General features: G+C 36.8%; 1 long non-coding RNA gene across 1 annotated transcript in view; it reads right to left on the bottom strand.

Annotated features, from left to right (window-relative positions):
* Window positions 1-21,357, bottom strand: part of LOC137233134 (uncharacterized) — a 515,352-nt gene that overhangs the window by 435,970 nt on the left and 58,025 nt on the right. The window contains exon 2 of the long non-coding RNA XR_010947312.1: window positions 792-868. This is a non-coding gene — a long non-coding RNA (uncharacterized lncRNA). The remainder of the gene's footprint in view (window positions 1-791; window positions 869-21,357) is intronic.

Raw genomic sequence — 21,357 nt, 5'->3', positions numbered from 1 at the left:
AAGGAAAAGACCCAGAATAGCCAACATGATATTGAAAGAGAAGAATAAAGTTGGAGGACTGACACTACCAGACTTTAAGACTTAATATCAAGCTACAGTCAACAAGACATTGTCGTACTGGTGAAAGAATAGATGAACAGGTCAAGAGAACAGACTGAAGAGGCAAGCAGTAGACCCAACAAACGGAGTCAGCTGATACTTGGCACAGAAGCAAAAGCAACTCAATGGAAAAAGGATAGTCTTCTCAACAAACGGTGATTTTCAACGAACTGGACAACAACATGCCAAAAAAAAAAAAAATCTAGATATAGATCTTACACCTTTCACAAAGATTAACCTGATATGGATCATAGACTAAACTGCAAAACTATAAAACTCCTAGAAGATAACACAGGAGAAAAGTCCAGGTGACCTTGGAATTGGTAATAACCTTTTAGATATTATACCAAAAGCATGATACACGGAAGAAAAAAACTGATAAGTTGGACTTCGTTAAAATTAAAAACATCTTCTATGCAAATGACACAGGTAAGAGAATAAAAAGACAAGCCACAGACATGAAAAAAATCTTTGGAAAGCATACATCGGACAGAAGATTGGTATCAAAAATAGATTAAAAACTCTTAAAACTCAACAATATGAAAAAAAGCAACCCTATTAAAAAATGGGCAAAAGATGTGAACACACACCTCAACAAAGATGCAAATACAGATGGCAAAGAAGCACAAGATGCTCCACATCATATGTCATCAGAGACTTGCAAATTAAAATAACAAGATACCACTACATACCTTTTATAATGGCTGGAATCCAAAGCACTGACAACACCAAATGCTGGCAGGATGTGGAGCGAGAGGAATTTTCATTGCTGGTGGGAAAGAAAGATAGAAGAACCAGTTTGGAAGACAGCTCAGCAGTTTCTTATGAAACTAAGCATACTCTTACCGTATGTTCCAGCAATTTCACTCTTTTGTATTTACCCAAAGGAGTTGAAAACTTATGTCCACACACAAACCTGTACATAGATGTTCATACCAGCTTTACTCACAACCGAAAGCAATCAAAATGTCCTTCAGTAGATGAATGAATAAACTGGTACATATATACAATGGAATATTACTCAGTGATAAAAAGAAATGAGCTACCATGTCACAGAAAGACAGAGGAACATAAAATGCATATTGCTAAGGTAAAGAAGCCTATCTGCAAAGGCTACGCACTGCATGATTCCAACTGGAGTACATTCTAAGCAAGACGAAACTATGGAGACAGTAAAAAGATCAGTGGTTGCCAGGGATTTGAGGTCAGGGAGGGATGAGCTCACTACTCCCACCTCAGCATCAGTTCCGTTTTTTGTGCTTTCAGTTACCTGCAGTCAGTTGTGGTCTGAAAATGGAAAATTCCAGAAACAACAAACTCTTAAGTTTTAAATTGCACACCGTTCTGAGCAGCGTGATGAAATCTTGGGTTGTGCACTCTCTCCTGCCCGGGATCTCCAACCATAACATCACCTGCTCCGGACATCCAACTGCTGACAACATCATGGCGGGTAGCCTAATGCTATGTCACAATGCCTTTGGCATTCACTTGTCTTCATCTCACCAGGTGGGGATTTTATCATCTCACATCATCACAAGAAGAAAGGTGAGTACAGTATAATAAGGTATTTTGAGAGAAAGACCAGTCACATAACTCTTATTACAGTGTAGTATTACGAACGTTCTATTTTATTATTCATTACTGTTATCTCTGACTGTGCCTAATCTTTTTTTCCACTTTCTCACTTCGTCCCAGCTTACCCTTCCCCCTCCCCGTGTCCTCAAGTCCATTCTCTACCTCTCCGTCTTTATTACTGTCCTGCCCCTAGGTTCTTCAGAACCATTTTTTTCTTTTTTTAGATTCTGTATATATGTGTTAGCATACGGTATTTGTTTTTCTCTTTCTGACTTACTTCACTCTGTATGACAGACTCTAGGTCCATCCACCTCACTACAAATAACTCAATTTCGTTTCTTTTTATGGCTGAGTAATATTCCATTGTATATATGTGCCACATCTTCTTTATCCATTCATCTGTCGATGGACACTTAGGTTGCTTCCATGTCCTGGCTATTGTGAATAGTGCCGCAATGAACGTTGTGGTACATGACTCTTTTTGAATTACGGTTTTCTCAGGGTATATGCCCAGTAGTGGATTGCTTAATTTATAAATTAAACTTTATCATAGGTATTTATGTACATTAAAATTATAGTATACATATATATGGGGTTTGGTACTAGCCACAGTTTAAGGCCTCCACTAGGGGTCTTGGAACATACCCCCTATGGATAAGGAGTACTACTGTAGATGGAGCACAGAGGATTTTTAAGGCAGTGAAAGTATTCTCTATACTGCAATGATGGATACAGGTAATTACTCATTTGTCAAAACCCAAAGAGTGTACAACACAAAGAGTGAATGAGCTCTGATGCAGACTACTACACTTTGGTTTACAATGATGTATCAATATCGGGTCAGCAATTGTAACAATTGTACCACACTAATCCAAGATAGTAATAAAAGAGGAAACTGTATTTGAGAGGCTGAGGGGTTATATGGGAACTCTTTGTTCTTTGTACTCAATTCTTCTGTAAATTAAAACTGCTGTAAAAAAATAAAGGTTATTAATCAAAAAAGAGAAAGCTTAAGAAAAATGAGTAAACAAGCTACATATTATATATACACACACACACCCCACATAATTCTGTTAAATATTTGACAATTCTTGTAAATATATATATTCACAGTACATTATACATGTACATATATGCCTCAATATATTTTCTTTTATGAGTTATCTGTTAACATTTTTTTGTTTATTAGGCTATTCTTCATTCATTGTTGATGTTTAGGAGTTCTTTCTATATCCAGATATAATATATATATGCACATACACGTGAATTCATATATGTATATATGTGTGAGTATATGTACATGTATATGTGAATTCATATACATATAAAATATATGTGAACATATATATATTCATAGTACCTAGATTTGACAAAGGAATTGTATCCAGATATATAAAGAACTCCTAAAGATCAACAATAAAAGAAAAATATCCTAAAGACAAATAGTAAAAAAAAAAACTTCTATACCTCATTAAAATATAAATATTAAGGGACAATAGGTATATGAAAAACTCCACAATGAGCTAGCACTTCATATCCACTAGAAATGCTAAAATTAAAAGGACTGACAAAACCACCTGTTAACAAAATGGAACAAAAGGAACCTTCAAACATTAATGGTAGGGATGTAAAACGATACAACCTCACTGACACAGTATTTGGCTTTTTCTCATAAATAGTCTTACCCCATGGCCACAATGACCAAGTAATTCTATCCATTAGTATTCATACAAAAGAAGTAAAAACCTATGTTCACAAAGACTTACATCTGAATCTTCTTAGCAGCATTATTCATAAGAGTGGAAAAGTGGAATACATTGTGGTATATCTATACAATATATAAGCACTCAGCAATAAAGGATGAATGAACTAATTATATATGCAAAAATATGCAAAAAGTATCAAAAACATTCTGTTAAGCAAAAGAAGCCAGAACCTAAAGAACACATATTGTGTGATCCATTTATGTGAAATCTAAAAACAAGTAAAACTAATCCATTGTGATAAAAATTGGATAAAATAGTTGCAAGGGAAATTGCCTGGAAAGGGGCATTAGGTAAGTTTCTGGGAAATATTCTGTCTTGTTTGAGGTGATCATTGTATGGGTGTATACAATTGTCAGAACTCACTGAACATTCAAGACCTATGTACTTTACATTATGTTAATTACAGCTAAATATAAATGCCCAGATGCCAGCACAATAAAATATACACACATGAATTAAAATGTTTCCTACTATAGAATTTGGGCAGACCCTGTTCCCAAGCTAATCATTTTGAAGACAGATTGAAATATTTTATTATATTCTTATTACTCTCAGCAATTCTTATCCTGAGAGAGTTTCATTCTATACTAAACAAGCAAAAATGAATGTCTCACAAGAGAATCACGTAATGCTCCTAAGTGTCAGACACGAAGGTATGTTTTACCTAATGAGGTGTCTCAGAATTTTGTTTCACCCGAGACAAACTGATGAACTTTGGAACTACCAATGCCGTATTTCTGAAGAACATCACCACCTTAACATTTGAAACTCAAAGCTCATAAGAATCAACACTTTAGTGAGAGCTTTCTTTCACTGCAGAGGGACACTTTTCCAAAATTTAGAGCATTTTGAGCTTTTCTGAGGACTGCATCTATTTTTTAACTGTTTCTTTGTTCTTCTCATTTGAGCTTTTTCAGTGAGTTTCTGCTCTTTTCAATGAATATCTCAATCGGTTGTCCAAACTATTCTCTAAGAAACCAGGAACTCAAAGAAAAATTCAGTGATCACCCATCCACGTCCAATCACTAAACAGTGGAAATGTATTTAATTTCTCAAGTGAAAAAAAAAATGGAATGAGGGCCCAGGTATTGAATTAAACGAAGTATCCTCTTTGTTCAAAACCCTGGTAGAATTATCTCAAAACTAAAATGGAAAGATAAAAAAAGATTGACTAGAAATTATAACTATATTGTGATAAGGCACAAATGTAAAACCATAGCCGAAGTATTTATCAACCAAATCCTTGATGAATCTGACGAGGGGAAGGATCCTTTAAAACCTGACTTTGTCTGAATTTGCGCCTAGTAGATAGCCACAGGTGCTGCTATGAACAATAAAAAATAATGTCCTTTAATGAGTCCAAGGTTAGAAGCTTACAGTTTAGGACTTGGGTCGTTCCTTTGGTTTCATCAAATCAAGGGTTCCAGTTATGATGTTTTGCACACTCTTTGCCTGGCTAAGACAAAAAGTAATGGCTAAGAACCATTCAGGTCTCAACCTCAACATCTCTTTTTCTTAGAAACCTTTCCTAACTGCTCCCCCAACTCTTTCTACTAGGTTAATCTCAAGTCACATGCTCTTACAACAACTTGGAATTTGCAATCAAACATATTAGGATTTTTATATAACTAGTGTTGTGATGATTCATTTACTGTGTCTCCACCACTTACTATCTTCAAAGATCCATCAGGATAGGGATCATGCTTATCTTGTTCATCACTGTAGCGCCAATCTCTTTGTTGAATGAATGAATCATCACAATAAGACGGGAGGATAACAAATAAAAGCCTTCACAAGAGCCTATACTCGTGACCTATATCAGGTATCAAAGAAAGAAGAGAGAAATACCATTTGTAGACTATAACATCCTCACTGGTGATGTCCATTAGATTTCAAGCTCAATTTTTTGCACATAGATACCCAACTGTTTCAGTATCATTTGTTAAAAGCACTTTCTACTGTATTGCCTTTGTACCTTTGTCAAAAGTCAGTGGTTTATCTATATGTGGGTTTATTTCTGAATTCTATTCTTTCCACTGATTTATCTGGGTTGAAGACAATTCTATACCATTTTGATCACTGATTCTTGAAACCAGGTAGTTTTAGTCCCCTAACTTGTTCTTCTTTAAAATTTTTTGGCTATTCTAGGCCCTTTGCATTTCCATATGAAGTTTAGAATCGGTTGTCAATCTCCACACAAGCCTGCTGACATTTTGATTAGATTGCATACAATCTATAGATCAATCTGGGGAGAAGCAACCTTGATTATAATGAGTCTTCTGACTCATAAGCAAAGTACATATCTCCATTCCTTTAGATTTTCATTAGTTTCTCTCAGCAATATTTTACAGCATTCAATGTCATGGTTTCTCACATATTTTGTCAGATTTACCCCTCAGCAATTCATACATTTTTACACTATTTTAAATAGTATAAAATTCTTATTCTGAATTTTGTTTCCTGATTGTTGGTTGCAAGTCTATGGAAACACATTTATTTTAAATATTGATACTATATCCTTCAACCTTGGAAAAAAAGGATTCTACATTGATTGAAAAAGATACCCTTGAAGTTACCAATGAAATCAAGACATCTACAAATGTCAGGACTTTACAATTTGTGTGAATAATGGAGATTGTTGACACATTTTTATGAGGATAGTTTCTAGGTGTTACTACAATTGTACCACTAGAACATTTCTGTTCAGTGTTGTTGCGTAAGTGAGAAAATATGGAAGAAATACACATTGTAAGCTTTAAAACTCTACACAAATACCATCTAGTACACACTATTAACAAATCACATTTGAACAAATGAATGAATAGATGAGGAGTACAACAATGAATGCTTGGAAGATCAACTCTGAGTACAGAAAATTTTGAATTGTCTGCCACCACTGGTTTTAGAATATGCTATGCCATCTCAGTGGAAACTCGGATGTTAGAAGGCTTTCCTTACCCATCTCTTCAGTCTGATCACATTTTACGATTAGCAATATGTGTCACATGATTTGTCTTTGTCTTAAACGATACAGAGATTGAGAAGCCAGTGGAGTAACTTCTTGAAGAATTTATACTATTCATCAACTATTAGTATATTTATCATAGATACCTTTTAAGCAAAAGTTAAAGCTTTATTCCACCATTACCTTGGACAAGCTGAATATAATCTATCTGGGAAATTCGGAATGTGAAGGTGAGCTGGATGTGAGATCAGTTGCTCAACTAATCATGAGCATTCTTCTGTGGGATCCAGTTAGTTAGGGCAGATTTACTTTTCCTCTACATAGTTTCACACTCATCCTTTCTGCATTTAAGGTCTCAAAAGATGCCAAGAATCCAAAATAGACCCATGTTCTTCAGGGCATACAAATAACTCCACTATCTTACGAAAACTTTAGTCTGGGAATGGCCAAAAGCTCTGTCTACTGACATGGAAGTGATGCTGATGTTTAAAAAACTATTAGTGGGAGAGGAATTTAGACATTATCCTTTGTCACACTTATTAGAAGAAGAAAGAGAAGGAGGGGGAGGAGAGGGTGGGGATGCAAACAAAATCCTTGCCTTTCCACGTTAAGTATCTAAGTTTAACAGCCTCAGAATCCTCAACCCAGGAATCCTTGCAGATTATGAAGGGAGACTTTCTTGATCAGGGTATGTCACCTCCTCAAAATGATTTAGTGTTTGCAGTTCCTCTTCAAATCTCTGCTTCAGCTATCATAGTGGTTGTGTGCAATATACTATTGTTTCTAATAAAAGATATGCTCTGTTGAGTTAAAGCAATTTCGGGGCAGGAACCTCAACCAAGCTGTCACATTTGGTCTCTTCACTGTCAGACAAATGGTTAGGATCAAAGGACTCAGTCTTGAGAAACAGCCTGTTGGATGACAGAGGACAACAGGCTTGCCACGTTTCTTAATATTTGTCATGTTGTTCCATGTTCAATAAAAGGACCCAATGCTACTGAATTACTGAGTGATTTATAAAGGCTTAAGCAAGCAGGTACCAAACAAGAAAATATTCTAGATGCTACATTTCTAAACCTTTCCTTCCAATCAGTATTGCTTCTGCTAATGTTTCAATGAGAACTATAAATTTAGGTCAGTGTAAGTTTTTGACAATATCACTGAATTTAAAGAGCCATGGATGTGGATAGTAAAAAAGTAACTTCAAAAATATTTCTCTGTTGAACTTGACCGCAGGAGAATTAATAGAATTATTTTCTTTCAAATAACATACAACTAAATTTTAGAGGTTATTCATCCTGAGGCCTCACACAGGCCTCAAATAAGAAGTAATTCTTACTGGTTTAAAATAATTGCTAAATTAGTGTTCCTAGGTATTTTCATCAATTAATATAGAAAATAGGCAACTCTGAATAGGCCATTAGTCCACTGGTTGACAGAGTATACAAGCAAAATTTCAAGGTGTGACAGGGAACTTCTTGGTTCAATTTCTTTGGTGCTCGTAACAGAGAAAGGTAATAGTGCTAAAAGTGAGGCTGGAGATCAAGAAGTCCAACATTGTTATTTCACAAATGAAGAAGCTGAGAACCAAGGAAATTAAATGATGTGACCATATTCTCTGTGCTGATTCCTAACAGGGCAGCGCTTAGAACACTCACTCTTGACACATGGTCTAGTGCCTATTAGGTCAATCTGCCTCCTACAAATGTTCCTGGCTCCTCTCCTTCTCCTTCTCCTCTTTCTCCACCTTCCCCTCCTCTTTCTCCTCCTTTTTCTTCTTCAGTCCTTTAGTTCAGTGGTTCTCAAATGAGGGCAATTTTGTCCCTCAGGGGGCAATGTCTGGGAAGGGAGTGCTACTGGCATCCAGTGGGTAGAACCAAGAAATGCTGTTAAACATCCTATAATGTACAGGACAGCCTTCCTGCACACCAACAGCAAAAAAAAAATCAATCTGGAAGACCAAAAATGTCAATAGTACTGAAATTGATAAAACCTACTCTAGTTACATTCTGCAGTGATTAAAAGTGGGTATTATTTAGATTAGTTTTTTTTTTAGGGTAGAATCTTGTATATTCTTAATGATCTCTTACGTATAACTCCAGTATGAAAATAAAAGCAGTTTTGATTTGAATAGATTTATTTTATGAGCACAGATCCACAATTTTTACATATTATGGAGTCATTCAGTGAAAACCCACAGTTACTATGTCAGTGACATCCAGTGCGGGGTGGGGGGCGACGGTACTTGGTATTTAACACATTTTAGTCTGTCTTTCATTATCATTTGAAAAAATATGTAAAAATGTATTTAAAAGTGAGATCCAAATCAAACATTTTTGAGATTCCTAAATGGACCACGTCTTGCTCTGATCTGTTTGCTATAACCCGCAAATAATATAGTCCAAGTACTAAGACCTGATTTTTCAAAAAATATAATACATGACTTTTATGCAAATATAAAATTAACGAGTCAAAAAGGTATTTAATCAATTAATGAGGGAGCCAGTAAAATTACTAAAACTGGTTCAAAGGAGAACTTGAATAACAGCAACACACACACACACGCACGCACGCACACACACACACACACACACACGTCCAGTCAGAAATGTTGACATGGCAAAACTAGTTACTAATCCATTGGGTAATAAAATGTAACATTTAGGGTCTTTTCTACAGGATGGAAATTAATTGTATATCTACTGGAAGAAAATTCATTTACTTCATTATGAACAAAAATCACTGCAACTTAACCTCTATTCCAATAGAGGTGTACAGTGACGTAGACACAGACCACCAAAGGTTGCATACCCCTGTAGGATCTCATAATCCCAGACCAGGAAGGTCTGCTAAACAATGCCCAATACTCCACTCAAAGACACGCAGTAATCTCTTTTGCCCATTTTCAAGTCACTGACAGTTTTTCCTGGCACAAGTCAGTCCAGAAGCTTCTGTATTATGAAGAACCCTTAGAAGAACTCAGAGTCATTTCCAAGTTTTATTTAAGGATCTCATTCCTCCATTCTACCCCCACCTAACCCTTCTGTTTCTAAGAAGTCCTACACAATTAGGTCCACTGAGCCTATACTTTTTAGACCTCATGTGAGTTAGAGAGGAAAATGTTAACTACTTAATGTAAAAATAAACCAGGAGAACATGTTTTTTTTTCACTGATTGCCTGACTGTTTTCTGGTACTTACAGCTGAGAGGGAAATTAAATTATCATCACTGATTGGAAGCTCAATGCTTGTTTTTATTTGGGGAGCAATCTGGAAACGGGAGATGCTATTAGATAGAAAGGTAAAATGTGATCTCCATGTTGAGCGCTCTGCATGCCTACCTGCAAGGATGCAGCAGTATTTCTAGAACTGAAATTCTTACAGGTCATAAACCATCTTGGTCCTATTTCTCCATGAAAAGGAAAGGAAAGGGACTATTTTTATAACATTTTATCTGATTAAAAGAGAAACACATTAGTTCTACAAAATTTGTAAAATACAGAAAATCACAAAGAAAAACACAAAATATATCTGTAATCTCCAGACCCACAGGTAAACACTGCTAATATGAGTATGACATATATCTTTCCTTGTCTTTCTCTCTCTCAGACAACTGACCTCGGTTTTTCTCTCTATTTTTCTGCCTTTTTTATATACACATATCTGTTTATTTAAATAAACTTAATTTTTAGTACCCCTTGTATACATCGTTTTTTGTAACTTGCTTTTTCATGTAATGATATATACTTCCCATATCACTAAAAAATTTTGCAACTCCATTATAAGTATGTGAATTTTATTATAAACATGAATTTCATTAAAATTATATTAACATTATAAAAATTTATAATTGCTTGCTTTTGTGTCAAATTTTAGGATATATGGAAAGAAAATAAAAAGTTTTATTTTAATTATTTATATAGGTACTAACAGAAGAAAAAGTACCTACTGTATTAATCAAATTTTAAAATCATTTTTGTTTTAAATATTCTGAAATGAATTCTCAGCTTTATTATCATCCTGATTAGTTTTCATAGGTGAATCTGACATTAATGAAATGAGAAAGCCTTACGTTTGTTAGATAACTTACAGAAATTGTTATGTAAGGTTCACAGTACAATGTGGCTACTGTTTTATTTTCTAAATTCAGATAGTATTATACAATATATTTGTGCCAAATAACTCGAACTGTTCTTTTGTGTTCTTCTAGTACAAATTCCATAATCTCAGAGATTGTTATAAATCAGAAATTACTAAATAATGTTGTTTAGAATAAAATAGTGATTAATATGAAAAAAGGAAAGCCAGTTATATAATGTGGGATAGTCAATGAAGATAAAAACTATTCTCAGATTCTAAAAACAATATTTGGTATTGAGTATCTCTTTGTTAGAGCTAAACGTGAAGTTGTGGGGATCAGGTGTGAGGAAAATGGGAACCACAGAAGATAATCAAAGAATAACAATCCATATATTTCTCATTTTATTCCTCTGTCCTCCTTTTTAGTATGGGTTTTCCCTCACACAGACTTTATTAAATACACAAGTGCCTCTAATTTTTTTTAACTTTCTCAATTGAATATCATACCTTATCTAACACAATATTTTAAAATTACAGTTTTAAAATTTTTAACATACTAAATACAAGGTTCTTAAATACCTCATACTGACTTTCTCTTTTATGATATTTGCGGGTTGTATTTTTTCAACGGACCAGGCATGAGTCAATTCCATCTACATTTTTTGCTGGTGTAAAATACCGGCATAATTTATTTTAATCAATGTAGCCCTCAGCCATTCCATGTTCTTAAGGGAAGGGAAGGGAAATCTCTAGAGAAGAAGAAAACTGAAAAGTGTGAATCACCTACATTTCTCCTTTACCCATGCTAATTAAGACCAAGCATTTGAAAGTTACCATCTGAAGGAAGATTAAGCCAATTAACCCACTGATGAAGATAATTTTCAATATTCTATCAGGAGGCAAAAATCTTCACCAGCCGTTCTTATTTCTACTGTGGAGGTAATTTCCGTACTGTCTCTGAGCGTTAAGAACTCAAACTGAGTGTCACGCCCGTTCTGGGGGTTCTAATTGCAACTTTTATTTAAATTCTGATTTTCTGCCCCACAGCTTGATTTCTGATTGGCTGGACCTGATTACTTTCAGACCTGACAAGATTTTATTTGTAGGCCCTTGGAAACTTGCATGGATGAACATTCCCTGAGTTTAGAGGGAAATCCTCCTAAGATCTAGCTTTCCATGTCAACTGGAGCATAAGAACCACTAGAGGTTCTTTAGGAAAGGGATTAATTTGGGAGCATTAATTACCAAATAATTATAGCCTATGTATAAGTTACTCAAGAAGATGTACTTCTAGATCTAAAGCTGTTTCTCAGATGAATACGTTTCCTTTTCCTTTCAGCATAGGCAGCATTTCATCTATTTATCGTTTTTCTTTACGCCTGGAGTCAGCTGCCATGGCTAGCATAAAAGACACATTACAGTAAAAAAGCCTTTGCTAACCGAAATTGGGCAAGTTACTTTGCCCATTTCTTTGTAAAAAATCTTTCCTTTTTGGGGGGAAGGGAGATTGAAAGAATGAAATGAGATATAGTTTAAAAACCTGGAGCCTTTTAAATATAAATAAAAGTAATTATTATTTATCTAAATATTTAGACACTTTCAGTTTTCCAGACAATAATGAACTAGCTTGCACAGAATAAAATTAAATTAAAATTGTTATTTTACATGTGGCCCTGTTCATGTTTTTAAATGATCTGCAGGGCTACTCTAGGCTTTGAGTGTATGATCCTTGCTCTGGGTTCTCCACACTGGCATACATATCCGCTTAGTCTTGTTGGGTTCCAGCTTAAATACTTTTGGAAAAATGTTATTACCCCTGCTCAATGACGAAAATAAATCAACAATCTCTATCTAAGCTCCCACAATCTCCTCCTATACATTATTTCTGAAACTAGACCATCTTAAACTGCCCTCAGTGCAAGCAAGAAGAGATAATAATGCTGTGAGTCTCTTGGGAGATAGAGGTTGACATTTTAGGATGAAGTTTTTACACAGCTAAAATCTGATTTTTATTCATTTAATATTTTTATAATAAGCTTTTAAAAATAAAAACTTTAAGCAATTTGACTATAATACTACTACATTAGAGACGTTCAAATAGCCTTTAGGAAAACTCTGTTATTCCTAATCAATCACGATCATCTGTCAATGGAAATAACTGAATATTACATTGAATTATATTTACTATTAATGATAACTTAGGAAACAGTGGTTCTTATTGTACATTGATTTTTGGGAAATCTACACGAAGAGACAGTTGCTCTCTCCACTTTAATCAAAGCAAAATCAAATCATGGACCCACTAGCTACCAGCACACTTCTGAAAATAAATGGTTTTTTTCTTCTTAAAAGCATGCAATGAACTCCTTTGAAATTTCTTTGACCTTGTGGTTAGTTTGGAAATGTCTACATGTGTGTCTTTCCTGGTTTGGGCTTCATGAGTTCTCTGACACAGTGGAAACGACTCTGAAAGTACACCAGAAACCACCAGGTATATAAAAGGACATGGGAGGCAACTAATCATTCTATTACCATTTTGCTACAAGCCAGTTAGCCTGTACTACCTAGGGCCTAGCCAATGAGTCATAAAATTTGGAGACCTCTCACCAGAAAGGCTCTTCATACAGGGCATATGCCTCGCTTCAGTCTCTTCTGCTTCTCTCTCAAAGAGTTTCTGGAAAACTCTTAGTCCCTTTCTTAACAAGGAATATGACAATAAACCAAGATAAAAGAAGAAGCTCTATATGTATGATACCATTTTACATAGAGTATAATTGTGGTTGGGTTTTCACCTGTTGGGGAATCTGTTTTTATTTCCTACATAACCTATATCCTGGAATTGACTGTCTCAAACCCTTCCCATCAGCACCACATTGGCAAATACAGAAACATCTAGTCACAGCGCTAACCTGAGAACTGATCAAACAGAAAGGGAACCATCTGGGGGCAATAACTATGTAGTAGAATGAAATTTGGAGATCTTACGTGAGACTTGTTACTTCCATGCATTACCTCATTGACTCAATGAGGAAGGTAAACAGACCAAAGAAAACAGAGTTTTGAGTTCTACCATAATGTTTTGATATTTAAAAGAAAGAGGATACATTTTACTTGTAACAGTTGACCATGGCACATAGAAATCAATGAAGTTAGAACACTCCCTCACAGCATACACAAAAATAAACTCAAAATGGCTTAAAGACTTAAATATAAGACAGGACACCATAAAACTCTTGGAAAAGAACATAGGCAAAATATTCTCTGACATAAATCGTAGCAATGTTTTCTTAGGTCAGTCTCCCAAGACAATAGAACGAAAAGCAAATATAAACAAATGGTACCTAATCACACTTAAGAACTTTTGCACAGCAAACCATAAACAAAACAAAAAGACAACCTACAGACTGGGATAAAATATTTGCAAATGATGCAACCGACAAGGGCTTAATTTCTAAAATATACAAGCGGCTCATACAACTCAAAAACAAAACAAAAAAAACAACCCAATCAAAAGATGGGCAGACACCTAAAAAACATTTCTCCAGAGAAGACATACAGACAGCCAATAGGCACATGAAAGGATGCTCAACATCACTAATTATCAGAGAAATGCAAATTAAAACTACACTGAGGTATCACCTCACACCGATTGGAATGGCCATCATTAAAAAGTCTACAAATAATAAATGCTGGAAAGGGTGCGGAGAAAAGGGAACCCTCCTACACTGTTGGTGGGAATGTAAATTGCTGCAGCCACTATGGAGAACAGTATACAGCTTCCTTAAAAAAATAAAAATAGAGTTGCCATATGATCCAGAATCCCACTCCTGGTCATGTATCCAGAGAAAACTTTATTTTGAAAAGATACATGTACCTCAATGTTCACAGCAGCACTATATACAATAGCCAAAACATGGAAGCAACCTAAATGTCCATGGATAGATGAATGGATAAAGAAGATGTGGTATAAATATACAACGGAATACTATTCAGCCATAAAAGAGAATGAAATAATGCCATTTGCAGCAACGTGGATGGACCTAGAGATTATCATACTAAGTGAAGTAAAAAAGACAAGTATCATATGATATCACTTATATGTGGAATCTAAAATATGATATGAACGAACTTATTTACAAAACAGAAACAGACTCACAGACGTTGAAAACAAACTTATGGTTACCAAAGGGAAAATGGCAGGGGGGAGGGATAAATTAGGAGTTTGGGATTAGCAGATATAAACTACTGTATATAAAATAGATAAACAACAAGGTCCTACTGTATAGCTCAGGGAACTATATTTGATATTCTGTAAAATAAACCATAGTGGAAAAGAATATGAAAAAGAATATATATATAAAACTGAGTCACTTTGCTGTATTTTGCTGCACACCAGAAACCTAATACAACACTGTAAATCAACTGTACTTCAATTTAAAAAAAAATTTTAATTTCATTTAACAACAACAACAAAAGAGTTGGCCATGGGAAAATCTAGAAATTTGTTATATTACAAAATCTCAATGGTGAACATCAAAAGCATGTTCTGAAAAATCCACACGTCTTGTATTAGGTTCCCCGGAAATAGGCTCCCCATCAGAAAGCTGCCTGAGGAAGGTTAACTGGGGTGCACTCCTGGGATATACACTTGTAAAGCAGTGAGAAAAGCAGGACTGGCCTGACAGAGAAGCTGACCTGCAGTGTGGTTGTGACTGAGACCTCCCCGTTCCCACGGGGAGCTCTTGAGCTGGGGACGCCCTTCAGTGTGGTCCCAGTCCAAGGTAAGGATTCGGTGCCTTTGCATCCCCCTTTATTTGTCAGTTGCAGGCTGACAGCCACCCCTAACCCTAACTATAACCTTGGGAAGGCAGTTCACGGCTGCAGAGGGACACAGCTGTAAGCCATCTGCAGCCGATATTTGCAGCAGCTGGAAGATGAGTGCATTGGGCCCTGAATTGTGGACCAGGTGGAACACCAAGGTATCTACTGCAGGGCATAAAGTTTATTATATAAATGCTGGAAAGAGAAGGACATTAGCTGACCACCTCTTTTCCAGATAAATCTTGCCCAAATTAGAGAGGAACAGCTGGAAGGAAAGGAATAGAGTTATATTCTCCCAGGTTTCTAAAATGGGGCTTGTACTCTGCCATGTGTCTGGGGTAAAAACCCCAGAGGGAAGGGAGGGAGGTAGATGGAGAAGCATCTGAATTTCCCCACCCACTGAGGGAGACTGAGAAGTTGACTGAGGAATGGCTATTAGATTTCAAGAGGTCTAATGGATGGGGTTGGGAGAAGACAAAATAGCAGACTGTCCATTAAAGCCACTGGGAAGTACACATGCCCCAGCCAGTGTTCGAATGGCAGGGTATCAATGCCCAGGACCTCAGGAGAAGGGCTGGATCTCAGCAGAGCCAAAAGTAGGAGAGCTGGGCCAGGGGGCAGATGCCCTGACACCCATCCCCACTTAAAAATAATACAGTAGCACCTAACCACCCTAGGAAGAAGGAAGATGGAGAAGGGAGACTCACAATTGACAAAGTATAAACCTGCAGCGGTGAGTACACAGAAGTGACAGGGCTAAAGTGGACTTTCCTAGGTGAAGTTGTCCAACATCACACGCTTGAACAGGCTTTCAGTTTTGAGGGAAGTTACGTTCATTGTACCTAAGTTTGCTCACCGCTTTCTCTGAAAGGGAAAAATAAAGACCCCTTCAGAAGTCAGCATTAGTGAGTATTATCAAAGATTGAGAAGTACTTGAGGTTAGTACTCAGACCTTTGACACAACAATGTGCTAAGGTCCTGGAAGGGTGAAGGACTGGATGGACAAATGGTGACAAAGTTTCCCTAGTGTCTCTTTTATTTATTCTATTTAGAGAACCATCTATCTCCTATCAGTCTGGCCCTATCCCATCAGGATAAGGTAGAAGGAGGACAGCTGCTCATCACATGTCCTTCTGTTCTTTCAATACAAAGTGTGGGCCTACGACCCAGTGTGGCTTTAAACCAAGTGTCATTTAAGCTGGGAGTGGGAATGGGATCAACCAGAACCAATCAGAATCCTTACCTGGGACAAAGAGGATGTCTCCCCTTTGATACTCAAAGTCCTCATAACCATAAAGACCTTCAGTTACTGGTCTTTACTGCCATGGGGAAAACTGGCTTCCTGGAAAGGAAAAGAGAAAGTCAACGAGAAGAACACAGAGAGGAGGAGAGATGATTCTCCTGGTTGAGCCCCTGGATCCAGCCATGCTTGAAGTCAAGTTCATTCTTTTTTCTTTTTTTAAATGAGAAAAAAAATTCCCATATTTTAGTTGAGTCCGTTGGAGTTTGTTATCAGTCATTTGGGACCAAAAAGTTCTGATGAATACATCTTCCTATAACCCCCAATTAAAGGAGGATTCAAGGTACTATTATAAAGAGAAAAATAAGGTGGCCTCAAACTGACAATTGCCCTGGGAAAGACTGTGTAAAGGACACTTGAATAGAATGATCTTACACTTTGTTCTGCTGAGGGTTCCTTAACTTAATGAATGACATCCATTTTAAACGTGTCCTAAATCATTTTCACCTGATGTTTTGGTTAGAGGAAGTAGGCTGAATAAGCCCCATGATGACTGACACGGGCAAAGGGGTGAAATATTCTGAGGGGGTGAGTCTCCCTATTCAGGAAAGGGTGCTGGGTTTTACTCCTGGGGCAAGCTATTTGATAGCTTTCTGCCAGGTGGCTGCCGGGAACAGTGTGTAGAACAGCATTCTGAGCCTGGGTCTGGGCACCGTAGAAAAGTGGTCTCAGCTGGTTACTGCTGTCTGTCACAGGAGTTGGAGGGGGAAATGGTGTGATCTACGGCAGGTGTTTTTGCTACTTCTGCCTGGCTATAGAGTCTTATTCTCAAAAGTAGAGCTTTTGAGCAACGGCTTTTACTCCAACAGGAATTTCCTGGGTCAGTGAAGAAATTCAATAGCTTCTGTTAGCTTCTGATATGTAAACTTGCAATATTTAACATTACAACTAAAAAAAGATTTAATCCTTGGCCTGAAACTTTCTCACAGAAAATTCTTATGAATTTCACTAAATTCAAAGGGATGCTTCCCAGTGATATGTGTCCCTTTCAACAGTTAAAATGAGGGTGAGAGGAGCGGGGGAGGGGAAGGAGGGGTTCTATACCACACAGATGAGTAGCGATTCCATTTAAATCAGCCATAAAATTATGTGGTTGGTTAAAAAAAGAAGAAACTGACCAAGGTCTGCACAATACATGCAGTAAAATCACCTCATTGTATTTAGATGGATTTGGAAGACAACAGCAGGAGAAATGTAATGTAAGATACCGTGAATTTTACCACCCATCCGTGAGCAATACACTGCTAAGATAGAGCCTATTTACAGTACAGAGAAGGAGTCCAGATTTGTCCCAATTAACCTTGTAACTAGATGTACTCCAGTGCTTATTAATGACAGTAATGAGATGCAGACAAGACAATGCATTAAACATCATTGGCATATAAATTAAATTCACATACAGTTTAAAAGGAATAGATACCTTTATGTACTGGACACGAAAGGAAATTATTAAGAAGCTATTTCATAAGAAAAAGCTAATTAGAAAGAAAATTCAATACTTTCTCTAGTGCTCATCTCCATCAGTGTTGGAAACAAGTTTGACCACGAACTAAGAAATTGTTCCCATTGAAATTACTGTGCAAGGTATGAAATTAATTTTATGATTGTCCCAATGGAAGCTACAGTAGCTACAAATACTTATATGCCCATTATCATTTTCCTCTATATTGGCCTACATTTTAATTTGCTTAGGCTTCTATCTAAAGCTTATGAATAATTTAAAATAGATCTGCTGTCTTTACAGCAAAATCATGATAGATAGAAGAACAAGATAGACATTTTGCTGTACAAAGAATCCTAACTAAACAGCAAAAACAAAATGTGAACTATATACCGGAAGACTGTTTTAAAAGGCCATTTACAGGCCATTTACAGGACCCTTTACATAATTAAAGGGAAGCTCAGTATGCAACATTTAGCAATATGACTCTTGTTCAGTATATTTCATAATTAGTGAGAAGGAATTCAGGCAGAACTGGGGTGTTCTGTGATTTAGTCTTTAGAAGATGGTGTCCCAGACTTTAGAAGAAGCATCTAAATTTTTTTCAGGGCTAAAGACAGTGAAATTTGATTAGGACATTGACCTCTCCTGACAGTTTTTAGAAAGTATTACCATACTGGGTCTTCCCAATTGTCACAGGCTAACAGCTACTGCTTTTTCCCTGAGATCTAACTAAAAATGGGATCCAGTCTTATAACAATAGCAGCAACCAAAAAGGAGGGGGAACTCCTCCCACTCACCTATGTAATAAACATCAAACAATCAGGTTGGCACCGAGATTAAGTACAATCGTGTCAGAGCCACCATCAGAAATCAATCAAAGACATTTTTCTTTTGTGGTGGTTTTTTTTTTTTTTTTTTAAATTCACAGCAACTCAGAGCACCGAAGAGGGGAGGTAAGCGTCTAAACAAAAAACGAAATTAGTAACAGCAGACCCACTGCCAAGGGCAACATGAATCTGACAGAAGATTCAATGATGACAGATGAGGCCTCATTCTCAGTCTAAATTTCGTCTACACAATGAATTCATAATATCTTAAATATTATCAGCCATGCTTCATTCACCTTTGTTCTATAGAATGGAAGGGGGCTGTGTGGGCAGAAGTCAACAGAGACGTAATTTCCTCCATTTCCCCCTTGTGATCCTCTGCACTTACAGCGGACAGTAATTGTTATAGTTTTTCCCTCCGCCCCCGCTCCCATTCGCTTCATTTGTTTCTCCGTATTCATGGATCTTTTTCCCTCTTCTCTCCTTTCTGTTACGAAGTTGCAGTTGTCTAGTTTCTGCCACTGGGACCATGAAATTTGTAACTGATTTGAAATACTCTTAACTAAAATCATGTTTAATTTTAAAATTTCTTCCTTTGAAAAATGTTACTTTTCATTCAAATGATTTCTTTTTCTTTTTCTTTTTCTTTTTCTTTTTTTTTTAACACTAAAAGCTGTCAGGGGGCTTCCCTGGTGGCACAGTGGTTGGGGTTCCGCCTGCCGATGTGGGGGACACGGTTTCGTGCCCCGGTCCGGGAAGATCCCACATGCCGCGGAGCGGCTGGGCCCGTGAGCCATGGCCGCTGAGCCTGCGCGTCCGGAGCCTGTGCTCCGCAACGGGAGAGGCCACAACAGTGAGAGACCCGCGTACCGGGGAAAAAAAAAAAAAAAAAAAAAAAAAAATCTGTCAGGGTTCATCTAGTGCAAACTCATTTTATAAATGAGAAAACTAAGATCCAGGTCACATTACATACCTAATATTGGCATAGTCTCAAAAATTGTTTAGCAAACTGTTTTCAGTTGTATTTTGCTCTCCGATTTTGATGATCTCAAAACCTCACGGGAAAACCAGGTATTAGCTATCACCACTTTACAGATAAAGAAATGCAGGCTCAGAGAAGATAATTCATTCACCCAGGGTCACACAGTGACAGCCTTGCTCACTGCAAGTATGGACACCTCCCCATAGGGTTTCCCTTTATTATGATACCATAATAGGTAAGTTATTTATAAAAATATAAATTCCCATTTTTATATTTCATACTAGTGTGTTTACTTTCATTTTCAGTCATTTCCCCCACCTCCAAAATTCATAAATCAATCACTTTGATAAAGACTCTCATCTCATTGTACTTATCAGCCCTATGAATCCAGTTAGAAATGGACCCGGAGAGATTGTGCCTCAATACTTAGGTCCTGGGATGAGCTGAAATGACCTCATGATAACGGAGTTTTACTTCTAGACCAGAGCAAATCAGTTTTTTTACTTGTCAAAATGTGTGCCCCTCACAGGAGCCCTTACAAACTGTCTAATGATCAGAGACTAGAGATTTTCAGAGAGCTCTCAATAAAACAAAACTATCTAAGACAAAGGTAGGACACATATCAAAAATTACTCTAGTATTCTATTTATTAAGCTCTTTCCTACAAAAGACTGGATTCTCCCTTCTCCCACTTTTTCTTTGCCTGATAAGCTGCGGAACAGTTTCTACAAAGGACTAGCTGGAAAACAATATCGAGCTTTCAAGCACACTATGTTTAGACAGACTGTAAAGGTAACAAAAGGTACAATTAACAGAAGCGACCGCAAACTAATAATGGCAGAGCTATTTATTATTGAATCATCTTCCTCTAATTTTAGAAACCGAAGAACCTTCATTCCCTATTGTCCATATTTTAATTAATGCCTATTATTTTCCCTAAATAGTGCCCTCCTTTGACATGCTATTTATACACACCATTTCTGAAAATACACAGGATATGCATGGCAAGCAGAATCTCCACAAAATGTTTTGTAAGAAGTATTTGGGTCCCTTTTGTCTCAGGAATGTCTCGAGGACAAATTTCTGGTTGTGCCCTCTTGGGGGGTATTCCAGCTTTCAGCTGCTTTTTATGTAATTTTAATATATTTGATGTTGTATTTTGATTACTCTGCATACATTTTCTGCTTCTAACAATTAATTTGGCTTCCGTAGGACAGGCTTATAATAAGCACTTCAGTTGGGTGCTGATCTGACTTTTTCTGGTCCTTTTCAGGGCGACTTTGCAGAAGCCCACTGGTGCTATTACACACAGAAAGAGAGTTTTTAGAAAGCCTAATTTACAGAGAACAAATGACACAGGATATCTGTCCAGCCTGAATGAAGTGTAGCCTAAATGTCTTTTGAAGCAATAGAACTCAGCTTGATAGATAGAAAGAATTAAAATGGAAGGCCAGAACAGATTACTGAAGAAGAAGAAAAAAGAACCTCCATGTGTGGGT

This window comes from Pseudorca crassidens, chromosome 10, assembly GCF_039906515.1.
Source record: "Pseudorca crassidens isolate mPseCra1 chromosome 10, mPseCra1.hap1, whole genome shotgun sequence".
Lineage (NCBI taxonomy): Eukaryota > Metazoa > Chordata > Mammalia > Artiodactyla > Delphinidae > Pseudorca > Pseudorca crassidens.
The sequence above is the reverse complement of the archived record's forward strand: the minus strand, read 5'-3'. Positions and strand labels throughout refer to the sequence as shown.